Consider the following 12,300-nt stretch of genomic DNA (forward strand, 5'->3'; position numbering starts at 1 on the left):
GCCTGTTCACAGTTCTAAGGCTGTGAAAATGTCAAAATTAAAGCAAATCTATAAAAAATGTCCTATCTAAGGCATCCAGAGAAAGATACCTTTGTTCAAGAAGGCCGGTGATGTTCAGGGTTTCTCTCTCAGCTGGAAAGACACATGGCGAAATCTGCTAGCTTCCTCTCCAGGAATCTTCAACCGCTTCCCTGTTCTGTTGGTTCTGTGGGTTTCTCCCTTGGCTGGAAGGGCACATGGCAAATATGGCAATGTCTGCTAGCTTTCTCTCCTGGCTTCTTGTTTCATGAAGCTCCCCAAGGGGCATTTTCCTTCTTCATCTCCAAAAGTCTCTGGCTGCATGGACTCTAAAGCTTTTTCCAAAATGGTTCCCTCTTAAAGGGCTCCAGTAAGCAACCCCACCTTGAATGGGTGGAGATACATCCCCACGGAATCCAGCTAATCAAAAGTTACCACCCAGACAGCAAAAAAGAAAATTAAAAAAAAAAAGTTACCACCCACAATTGGGTGAGTCACATCTCCATGGGAACAATCAAAAAGCTCCCAGCCAGGAATACTGAATGAGGATAAAAGGACATGGTTTTTCTGGGGTCCACAACAGCTTCAAAACAGCACAGACAGATTGAACTGTGGCTGAAACTAGAGATGCTGTGGAAAAACTCCCATGTTTCCAGGACTCAGTAGACGTTAACTTCCCCTTTTCCAAAGAAAAAACATTCAATTTTGATTTATCTGTAGGCCTGAAATAAGCTGCTTTCCTCAACTGGAAGGTATTATGTCCTGCATATACTAAATGGGAGAAGGGTTGGAAAGAGTTTTAACACAGCACTTTATCGTCAAGTAAAATGAGAAAGAAAATTTTGATTTGAGAACATACTATTTAGGATTCCTCTGGTTGCAAGTCACAGAACTTTTGAGCTCACTGAACCACAGGGGGAGATTATATTATAAGGGCACAGGTGTATTCTGAAATGGAATATAGGAATTCTTAGTATGGATGATGGGAAGATGGTATGCTCTCTCTCTGCCCTACCCCCCTCCTTTCCACCCTTAGACTGCTCCCTCTGCCTCCTCAGGCCTATGGCTTCCCGGCAACTCCCTTTCTACACAGAATGCTTCCAGCTTTTTATAGTCACTATTTTCTCTTTCTCCATTCCAATCCTAAATTCCTGGGCAAGGGGACTCTGTTGGTCTGCTCCTGCCCAGCAACTCTGGCTATGGGGAGTGGGGAGAGGGACATGGTACAAAAGAAGCTGCCAGGAACCTATCCCTGCAATTAAGTGAACTGTCCTGTGTGTGTGTGTGTGTGTGTGTGTGTGTGTGTGTGTGCGCGCGCACAATATTGGCCTAGTGAGAGACTGGTGGCTTTCAGGGGGGTCTCTTTTTCTGACAATCATCCCCCGGGAGCAAAATTAGTACGTTAGCTGCTCCCAGAACTCTTTCCCCACTTACTGTTCTGGGGGCAGGAGCTTGCTGCTTTCCGCTTTCCCTTCTGATTTAAGGTAGTTGCAGGCCTCTCTGATTTAAACCGTGACTTCGGAAGACTCTTTCACCGCCAACTAGCCTTAATGCATCCCTCTTAGTTAACTGAAGGTCACAACCCAAGGGATGTTTGGATTTTATTTTATTTCTTTTTCGTCTTATTCTTCTTGCCGCAGTAGTCTGTGTATTAATAGCATGCAAAAAAGAAAAGTGAAGTAATGAAATAACCTTGTTTATGCTCTAGTCTGCGTTTTCTGTGTGCTCACTTTTTTTTTTCTGCAGCTTCGCATTTGTAACCAGAACATTCAGCCCCAGGGGACAGGGCAAGGATGGAGGCTTTTAAGGACTGACGCTGCGGGTGCGCCCGGCCAATGAGATTCCGTCCTTTTCTTCCTTCCCTTCCACCCCCTTACTCCCTCCCTCTTCCTTTCCTCCTTCCTTTCTTCTCTCCCTCCCTTCCTTCATCCCACCCCCACCCCTTCACTACCCCTGCGCCGCAAGCGGCGTCCAGGCGTCCTTGGAAATAAAAAAAAGGTTTCCTGCGAGTGTGGTTTCGAGGCCGGAGAGAATCCGCCTCAGTCATTACCGGGTCTTTAGGAAGCCGGAGCAGGCGATTGAAACTCGGGTTCTGGACGGCCTCGGTTGGCGCTCACATGAGGTCCGGCCCCCTCCCAGCCTGCAGCCGGGATCCGCCAGGCTTCTCCCCAGCTTCCCTGGCGACCCGCCGGGGGCTGCTCTGGCCGCCTCTCCACCCGGTTCTTTTGTTGTGCTAGCCTTCACTTCGGCGTGAGGGGATTAAACCTGGGCACCTCGAACGAGAAAGTTTTAGTGTTGACGATCACTGATGATAGAAACCCAGGGGAGTCGGGCTCCTGAGCAATGTGAATAAGAATGCTAGAGGTTTTCCGCTACCCCAAGCCTGGCATCGACCTTCAGCCCCAGGGAGGCATGTCTGGCAGCGGTCCACTAGGAAGGGTGGATCGATGGCTGGACAATCTATCAGTGGGCTTCTGGCCTCTCCCCGGAAGGTTTCAGCTGGTTTGTAATTCGGGCTGATCCGCCTCTTCCGTGGTGGAAGTAGGGTTGGCGGGGTCCTTTGTCGTCGCTCTCAGCTCCCCCACACAGACCCTGAGGTGGTGCAGATCGTCAGTCTCGCTACCCCTAGGAACCTCTGCACCGCCCAGCAGGCGGGCGTGGTCCCGGGTTTGTTGGCACAATTAGCGACGTGAGCAGACGCTCGGCACGGCGTCTGTTCGGGTGGGAGGGGGGCGTAGAGGGCTGGCTCCGGGGACGCCTGGTATCCTGCCCCATAGGAATTCTACCTGAAGCTGCGTTTGAAGGGGTTTTAGGATGTGGAGTCAGGTCAGGCTGCCATCCTTAGTCACCTCTTGGCACACCTAGAAAATTGATATTTCTGTGGCAATCTGGGGTGAACCAGAGGGATTTGGGGAAGTCTAAATGGGACCTTGAGGGCAAAAATGTATTTCCTTTGTTGGACGTTATATAATCATGAAAAGAAACAAAATATATACAATTAGAAAAGGTTAAATATCAAGTATGTATATAAAATTTTCAAATGAAATCTTTCCAGTTCCCTCTCTCCCCTCCCCCAATGCCTTTTAACTTTTTATTATGGAAATTTTCAAACACATACTGAGGGAGATGAGTAGTAAAATGAATTCCCAGCTTCACTGATTACCAACACAAGGCCAACTTTGTTTCATCTCTGACCTCACCCGCTTCCTCCCGGTATTATACCCTTTCAAGTTTTTAGTGATAAGTTGAGCTTATGTTTCAGTTATCCTTTGCTGTGTAACAAACCACCCCAAAATTGAGTGGCTTAAAACAGCAGCAGTTTATTATTTCTCACAATTCTGGTGGTTGGTGGGGTAGTTTCTCTGCTATTCCTTGACTGGATTCGCTTTAGAAAAAGACTCAGCAGGACCAAAACATCCAAGATGGCCTCACTCCCATGTCTGGCTATTGGCTAGGACCCCTGAGTTCTCTTCTCCCCCATGGACTCTTATTTTCTAGTAGGTTCCACAGGTTTCCTTTTATTTCAACCAGAGCTTTCCAAGAAAAGGAAGGCAGAGCCTCCAGCTTCCTAACTTAATTGTGGGAGTCTCAGGTCACTTCTTTCTCCTTCTATTGGCTAAAGCAAGTGACAAGGCCAGACCAGACTCTTGGGGTGTGTAGAAATAGACCCCACCTCTGGAGGAGAGGAAGGGCAGAGTCACATTGCCAAGTGGTTTGCACACAATAACAGGAGAAATCTGTGGCCTTTACACATTCTACTCCAGTTTACTTCTATGAATGTAATTTTTTTATATGAAGTTTTGTGCTTGCAATAGTCATGCACGATTCCCAATCTAGACATTTTAATTATGATAAATTTGAATTCTTGATGATCACCATGTCAAGAAGAAACTTTGCTAACACGGGTAAGTCCTTAATGTTTTTTATCATCCATTAAGAAACTTGCAGTGGTTGAAATTATATTTAAAAAATCTAGTAGCTCTTCCTTTCATGGACCAATGAAATGTTGAAATTTCTTGTGATATGGATGGAGTTTTTAAAAGTTTTTCTTTATTAGAGAAGTTGGGAGGTTACAGAATAATCATGCATAAAATACAGGATTTGCATATACCACTGTATTATTAGCACTGTGCTTTGATGTGGGACATTTGTTGCAATTGAACATGGATTTTTTTAAATCCAAATATATCTTCCTGCAAGCATATCAAGATAAAAATGAAGGTCAAATTTGTAGAAAGCACATGCTATATATGTGCACAACCTCCCTGCAGTTGGCTCAGACCCTATAAAATTGTACATGAGCCACAAAGGGATAGAAATAATCTGATATATGTGAAGACAGCAATTCAAGGCAGGGAGGGTGCAGCCCCACCTTACCAGGCCACCCCACCTGATCACTCTCTATTGGCCACATGTTGGTCTGCCTTGAGCTTTTGGGCACCTAGAAAAACTCCCACCCTAGGCAGGTCCATGGACCCTTGTCCGTGGATGCCACTGAAATAGTGCCTAGTGGCAGAGCCCTCCTTGACCACCACCACCTGTCAGTTGCCACTCATCATACAGGCCACCTGTGGAGACTGTGAGGCAAACAACCAGAAGACTCCACCACACAGAGGTGCCCTCTGGGGCCAAAGGGAATCTCTATCTCATGGCTTCCCTAAAGTAATTCTCTTACTATTACAGCTATCATTGGAATTACAGATGATCTGGCAGTACACAGCTCTGCCAATCAGTCTTACATTTGCTATTAACGTGTGAGGGTTTGAAGCTGTATGTACCCCAGAAAAGATCATGTCCTTAAGCAAATCCATTCCTGTGGGTATAGACCTATTGTGGGTGGGACTTTTTCATTAGGTTATTTCAGTTGAGGCATGCCCCAGGTGGGTCTTAATACTCTTAATGGAGTCCTTTATAAGAGATGAAATTCAGAGAAACACACAGAAGCTGAGAGACAAAAAAGCAAAGAGACTAAAGCAAAAATGTTTATTTGGTACAAAATTTATATTTTGACTAGTGCATTACCTAATATAACTTATGTAGACAGCTTGATTGAGCACCATAAGTACATGGAACCTTGAGCAGGGCATAAGATTTTGTAGGTTTGTCCAGAGCGATGCCCTGATAAATCCCAGAGTGATCTGGACAGCAAGTAAAAAAGTATTTGCAAATTCACCTTGGGGGAATAGTAGAGAAAGGGAGAAAATTCAACTTCCCCAAGTGGAGAATTCTTGATATTCTCACAAGCAATGCGGACAACCAAAGCTGTAGGCTGAGCTCCCAATCCTGGGGTCTGTTCATATGAAACTTAATCCCGCAAAGAATAGACTAAGCCTACATAAAGTTAGACCTAAAAGTCACCTCCAAGAGAACCTCTTTTGTTGCTCAGATGTGGACTCTCTCTCTCAGCCAACACAACACGCAGACTCACTGCCCTCCCCGTCTCTATGTGGGACATGACTCCCAGGGGTGTGGCCCTTGGCAACATGGGACAGAAATCCTAGAATGAACTAGGACTCAGCACCAAGGGATTAAGAAAACCTTCTCCACCGAAAGGAGTAAAAGTGAAATGAGACAAAATAAAGTGTCAATGGCTGAGAGATTCTAAACAGAGTCGAGAGGTTATCCTGGAGGTTATTCTTATGCATTGGATAGAAGTCACCGTTTTAGTTAAGGTATAATGGAGAGGCTGGAGGGAACTGCTTGAAAATGTAGAGCTGTACCAGTAGCCATGTTTCTTGAAGATGATTGTATAATGATACAGCTTTAGCAATGCGACTGTGTGATTGTGAAAAACTTGTGTCTGATGCTCTTTTTATCTGCCTCATGGACAGATGACTAAAACATATGGAATAAAAATAAATAATAGGAGAAAAAATGTTAAATTTAGTAGATTGAAATGCTAGTGATCAATGAAAGGGACGGGTAAGGGGTATGGTATGTATGAATTTTTTTCTGTTGTCTTTTAATTTCTTTTTCTGAATTGATGCAAATGTTCTAAGAAATCATCATGATGATGAATATATAACTATGTGATGATATTGTGAATTACTGATTATATATGTAGAATGGAATGATCATATGTTAAGAATGCATTTGTTGTTATATTCTTAAAAAATTAAAAAATTAATTAAAAAGTTAAAAAGGAAAAAAAGCAAAGAGAAACACAGAGAAGCTGAGAGAGAAAATCCTGAGAAGCTGAGAGAGGACACACAAAAACAGAGAGAAACTACAGAAACAGAGAGGAAACCACTGAAGCCAGAAGCTGGAAATAATGAAACCGGGGAGAGAAGGGAGACACCAGCAGATGTCACCATGTGGTTGGCCATGCGACAGAGGAGCTGAGAATTGCTGGTAGCCTGTTTTCGGGTAGAATGTATCATCTTGTAGATGCCTTGATTTGGACATTTTAACAGCCTCAGAATGGTAAACTTGTAAGTTAATGAATCTTCATTGTAAAAACCACCCCATTTCTGGTGTATTGCATTTCATCAGCTTTAGCAAACTAAAAGAGCATGACAGCATTCCCATCTGGGTAGCTCCTTATAAAGTTAGGGAACAGTCCACAGGACCACCCATACTTCTGACACCAACTACAGGGTTTAGGGAGTCCCCAACTCTCAGGTTTGATCATTCACTCAAAGGACTCACAGAACTCACTGAAAGCTGTTATACCCAACAGTTATGGTTCATGACAGCAAGAAGATACAACGGTGGCTCAGTGGCAGAATTCTTGCCTGTCATGCTGGAGACCCAGAGTAAGTTCCTGGAGCCTGCCCATGCAAAATAAATTTAAAAATAAATAAAAATCGGTCAAGGTGTGCTGGTTTGAAAGGATGTATGCCCCCTAGAAAAGCCATGTTTTAATCTAAATCCCATTTTGTAAAGGCAAAATAATCCCTATTCAATACTATATGTTTGAATCTGTAATTAGATTATCTTCCTGGAGATATAATCCAATCAAGAGTGGTTGTTAAACTGGATTGGGGGAAATGTGTCTCAACCCATTTGGGTAGGTCTTGATTAGTTTCTGAAGTCCTATAAAAGAGGAAACATTTTGGAGAATGAAGGAGATTCAGAGAAAGCAGAACAGAATGACATAGCCACGAGAAGCAAAGTCCACCAGCCAGCAACCTTTGGAGATAAAGAAGGAAATGCCGCCTGGGGAGCTTCATGAAACAGGAAGCCAGAAGAAGAAGCTACCAGATGACACTGTTCACCATGTGCCTTTCCAGATGAGAGAGGAACCCTGAGTATGTTCGCCATGTGCCCTTCCACTTGAGAGGGAAACCATGAACTTCATCAGCCTTCTTGAACCAAGGTATCTTTCCCTGGATGACTTTGATTGGACATTTCTATAGACTTGTTGTAATTGGGACATTTTCTTGGCCTTAGAACTGTAGACTAGCAACTTATTACATTCCCCTTTTTAAAAGCCATTCTGTTTCTGGTATATTGCATTCTGGTAGCTAGCAAACTAGAACACCCTGTTTCAATAACCTGTTGTTATTTCTATTAGACATTTCTATAGACTTGTTTTAATGGGGATATTTTCTTGGCCTTAGAACTGTAAACTAGCAACTTATTAAATTCCCCTTTTTAAAAGCCATTCTGTTTCTGGTATATTGCATTCCTGCAGCTAGCAAACTAGAACACAAGGGAAGAGTCACTAGAGGCAGAGCTTCGGAGAGTTCCATGCATGGAGCTTCCAGTTGTTCCCTACCCCTGGAGTCCAGTTGTGGAGAGGGTTAATGTCACCCAGAAATAGTATGCGACAATACACATAGAATATTGCCAACCAAGGAAGCTTACCTGAGTCTTGGTGTCCAGAGATTTTATTAGAGCTCAGCTACATAGACATGACTGATTGCCTACATGGCTGACCTCAGTCTCCAGCCCCTCTGGGGGTCAAGTTTATACCATATGATCCAGAGCCCTCATCATATATGACATAGTTAGACTATCTGGACTGGGCCAAGGTCCCCAGGTAAGCAGAGATCCTTTTATTGGGCTGGAAACCCCAAGGGCTTAGAGATTACCTCTCAGGAGCCAGGGTCAAAGGCCTGACCTCTCTTTGGGAAAGGTTAAATTCTTTACTACACATCCTTCATTCTGCTTTTCCTTTCTCTCCCTTTCTCCATCTCCCTTTCCCTCCCACCTGTCCTCCATCCTTGACTGGGAAGGGTGTTGGGGGGACTGTTATACTGTTATCATAGGGTGGAGCTATATGTACCCCAGAAAAACATGATCTTAAATCTAATCCCTTCCTATGGTATGAGCCCACTGTCAGTAGGACCTTTTGATGAGGCTACTTCAGTTAAGGTGTGGCTCACCTCAATCAGGATGGTCTTAATCCTCTTACTGGAGTCTTTTATAAGTGGAATGAAATTCAGACAAAGAGAGAGAGAAAAAAGCACAGAGGAAACAGGAAGCTGAACATCAATGAAACTCAGAAGAGAAGGCAGAGGCCAGGAGAGGCTGCCATGTGCCTTGCCATGTGACAAGCTAACGACCAAGGATTGTCTGCAGAGAGCTCCAGAACACCACCATCTTCAGGGTAGAAAATAGTGCTTTGATGATGCCTTGATTTTTACTTTCTTTTAGCCTCAAAACTGAGCAAATAAATTGCCCTTGTTTAAGTTGACCCATTGCATGGCTTTTCTTGAGCAGCCTAGGAAACTAAAACAGAGAGGTTTGAAGGACAATGAAAGGGAGGGAGCACCTCAGTAACCCCTTTTGCAGGGTCACCACAGCTTTGTGCCAAAGGCTCATCCACATTACTATCCACTGGCTGAGCCCTGAGAGAACAGCCCAGACATGTGTAATTTACAGGAAGTCTGAGCAGCTAGTGGGACTCTTGAGTTCCCTTTGCAACTTGGTCAGCTGGGGCATGTTCGAGGCATCATCTTGGCTCCCTGGAATGCAAGGGAACTGATAATGAAGAGACAGAGAGAGTGACCTGAGCAAGTTCTGCTAAGTTGGTTGTTGCACAGACCATCACCACCAAGTCTTAACTGAACCCTGAGCTTTAGGCAAAATAAGACCTTCCACCATCAAAGCCCTGGAGACCAGGCATCTTGGAGACTATGTGTGACTCTAGGAAGGGTGACTACATCCACGATGTTGAAGAGAGGTCAATGATGAAGGGTTTGCTTGCAAAATGGCCTTTCTTGTTCGATGCAGGGTAGCTTCTCCCATCAAGAGATGTAAATGTTGAGTCTGGGCCTATTTTTCACCATCTGGCATAGCCTTATGCCTATTACGTTTCTTCTTCTAGGAGAGCCTGAGGGGAAAAACTGTTGTGGGGCTGTCATCTCCCCATCAACAAGTATATTGCTGTACATTACAATGGACAAGGCCCATCTCTTCAGGTTGCATCAGATTAACTTTCAGCAACAGCCTTATTAAAAAAACAACAACAACAAAAAACCCTCTTTGTACAAATGTCAATAGAGTAAAATAAAAGAAGTTTAGCACATGAAATATTAAGATTAAAATTAAAGTTTGATTTTTTTTTTTTTTTAGTATAACAGATGATGACAATCTTAAAATACCCAAGAGACTAAAATGGAAACAAGCAAGAGACTAAAGTGGAAGAAAAATCACCCCTTCTGTCTGAGTGAATGTGAAATGGCCCAAGGCTCTCCTCTGCAATTTCTTTGGGGATGAAAGAAGGTAAGGCACTGGGGAAGAACTAATAGGAAAATTAGCTTAATTAGTAAAAAATTCTCTTTGGGTCAAGCTTTTAATAAATCTGTGGTAATTTTGTGACCCTATTCCCTATCCAGAGAATTCTGGAGTAGGTCTGACGTAGGGCTTGCAATAAAAGGAGCTACTCCAAAGCATATGAATGTCTATAGGGAAGGGGTCACATGCCTCCATTTATTCAATCAACCTGTATTTTTTCTTACTGCTTGTGCATGTGAAATGAATGTATGTGTGGCTGCATGTATGCCTGTAGGGGTGCAAGGGCAGATTTAGGTTTTGTGGTGTGTGAAGATTATACAACTGGGGGGTGCCTTTACAAAAAGAACATAAAATTATGAATATAAAATTAGGTAGGAAAGGAATGTTTATTTAGAATCAGAGAGAAAACACAATACGTAAACATTTATAAAACTGAAAAATACTTACATAAGGTATAGCTAACTGCCCAACACACCTCCATGATACTTTTCCCCCTGAAACTATGTCCCCCTATAGCTTTATCTGTACATTTTTGGCTGTATATTCTTTGATCACCTGTTTGTATGACAATAATTTTGTAATATCTTTTTTTAAAAAAAAACAAGAGGAAGTTATTTGCTCATACTTTGAAAGACTAGAAGGCTTGCTTCCTCCTGGGGTTGACAGCGTACTGACTGGCCAGCAATTCTTGTGTTCCTCGGCTTTCCCATCATGTGGCAAAGCCCACCTGTGCTGGTTTGAAACTATTATGTGCCCCAGAAAAGCCATGTTTTAATCCTGATCCAATCTTGTGGGGCCAGACCTATTGCTTAGGGTGGGAAGCTTTGATTGGACTGTTTCCTTTCCATGGAGATGTGACCAACCCAGTTGTGGGTGTGACCTTTTGATTAGCTAGAGATGTGGCTCCACCCATTCAAGGTGGGTCTTGATTTGTTTACTACAGTCCTTTAAAAGGGTAAACATTTTGGAGAAACTGCAGGTGCAGATGCTTGGAGAATAGTTGCTTCAGAGCCTGCAGAGACACGGGTGTTTGGAGATGTTTGGAGTGTTGACAGAGAGAGCAGATGCCTAGACACTGGCACAGCCCTGCAGATGTCACCATGTGTCTTCCCATGAGATGCTAGGGAAGCCAGAACCCAGAGTTGTGCCCCAGAGGAGCGAAGTGAAGGCCCAGAGACACTTAAAGAGGAAACCACTGGCATCAGAAGTGAAAGCAATGAACCAGCAACAGAGACCAGCAGATGCCAGCCACATGCCTTCCCCAGATTGGCCTTCCTTGATCCAAGATAGCATTACCTGGATGCCTTAGTTTGGACATTTTCATACTTTAGAACTGTAAACTTGAAACTTAATAAATTCCCTTTTTAAAAGCCATTCCATTTCTGGTATATTGCATTCTGGCAGCTTTAACAAACCAAAACACCACTCCTTTCTCTTCTGGGTTCCCCCTGACTTCTGGCTCCCCATCTAACATCATTTCCTAGAGAGAGGTAATTCAATCTTTCCTCTAGCATGGTTGATAGAAATTTGGTTTTCATTATTGATAATTTAGAAAACTTTTCAGTGTCACAGCTTGTTGATGGTAACACCATAAACATTTTTAAGATTGCTGTCAAATTTAGGACAATCTCTATCATGTTTCATTTCATAGGTAAGAGATAAATTGCAGAGGACAAGGTCATAATTTAGATCAACTCAGCAAGAAACAAATCTTTTCCCAGTGTGATGATATACCTCACTTCTTTTCATTAACTGGATTATTAGATGGCCCAAGAGCCCATACATCACCTCTGATTAAAAATTCATCTCTCCCTCTTTTGGTCTGATCTGAAAAGAAATTTCGTTACAATTTGCTTCTCAATGTTCTAAATGTTTCTATTGGTTTCATATAGAAATATTGGAAAACTAATCTCATTTTATGGTGAGTTTGCAAGTGTATCCACTGCATTATTGAGTATATTCTCTTTTTAAAATTTTTATTGATGTATATTATATATTCACATATCATGAAATCATCCAGAGTGTACAATCAGTGGTTCACAATATCATCATATAGCTGTGCATTTAACATCACAATTGACTTTCTTCTTTTTTGTGAAAAATAGCATATATACAAAAAAGTAATAAATTTCAAAGCACATTGCAACAATTAAATGTACAACAGATTTCAGAGTTTGGAATGGGTTATGATTCCACAAGTTTGGGTTTTAACTTCTAGCTGCTTTAAGATACTGGAGACTAAAAGAAATATCAATATAATGATTCAACAATCATACTTGTTAAACCCTACCTGTTCTAGTTAAAGCAAGTCTATAGAAATGTTCAATCTAAGGCATCCAGGGTACGATATCTTGGTTCAAGAAGGACGATGAAGTTCAGGGATTCTGTCTCAAGTGAGAAGGCACATGGCAAATACAGTCACAGTTTCTCTCTCAGCTGGAAGGGCACATGGCGAGCAAGGCTGTCATCTGCTAGCTTTCTCTCCTGGCTTCCTGTTTCATGAAGCTCCCTGGGAGGCGTTTTCCTTCATCTCCAAGGTCGCTGGCTTGTGAGATCTCTGCTTCGTGGTGCTGCAGCATTCTCTGCTCTCTCCAAATC

General features: G+C 42.9%; 1 long non-coding RNA gene across 1 annotated transcript in view; it reads right to left on the reverse strand.

Moving 5' to 3' along the window:
• LOC143671011 (uncharacterized) overlaps positions 1–2,648 on the reverse strand; it is an 82,752-nt gene extending 80,104 nt beyond the window's left edge. Inside the window, exons 1-2 of the long non-coding RNA XR_013169480.1 lie at positions 2,069–2,648; positions 1,453–1,662 (exon numbers count right to left, since the gene is read on the reverse strand). This is a non-coding gene — a long non-coding RNA (uncharacterized LOC143671011). The remainder of the gene's footprint in view (positions 1–1,452; positions 1,663–2,068) is intronic.
• Between the last annotated feature and the right edge of the window lie 9,652 nt (positions 2,649–12,300).

The sequence above is a fragment of the Tamandua tetradactyla genome, chromosome X (assembly GCF_023851605.1).
Source record: "Tamandua tetradactyla isolate mTamTet1 chromosome X, mTamTet1.pri, whole genome shotgun sequence".
Taxonomy (NCBI): domain Eukaryota; kingdom Metazoa; phylum Chordata; class Mammalia; order Pilosa; family Myrmecophagidae; genus Tamandua; species Tamandua tetradactyla.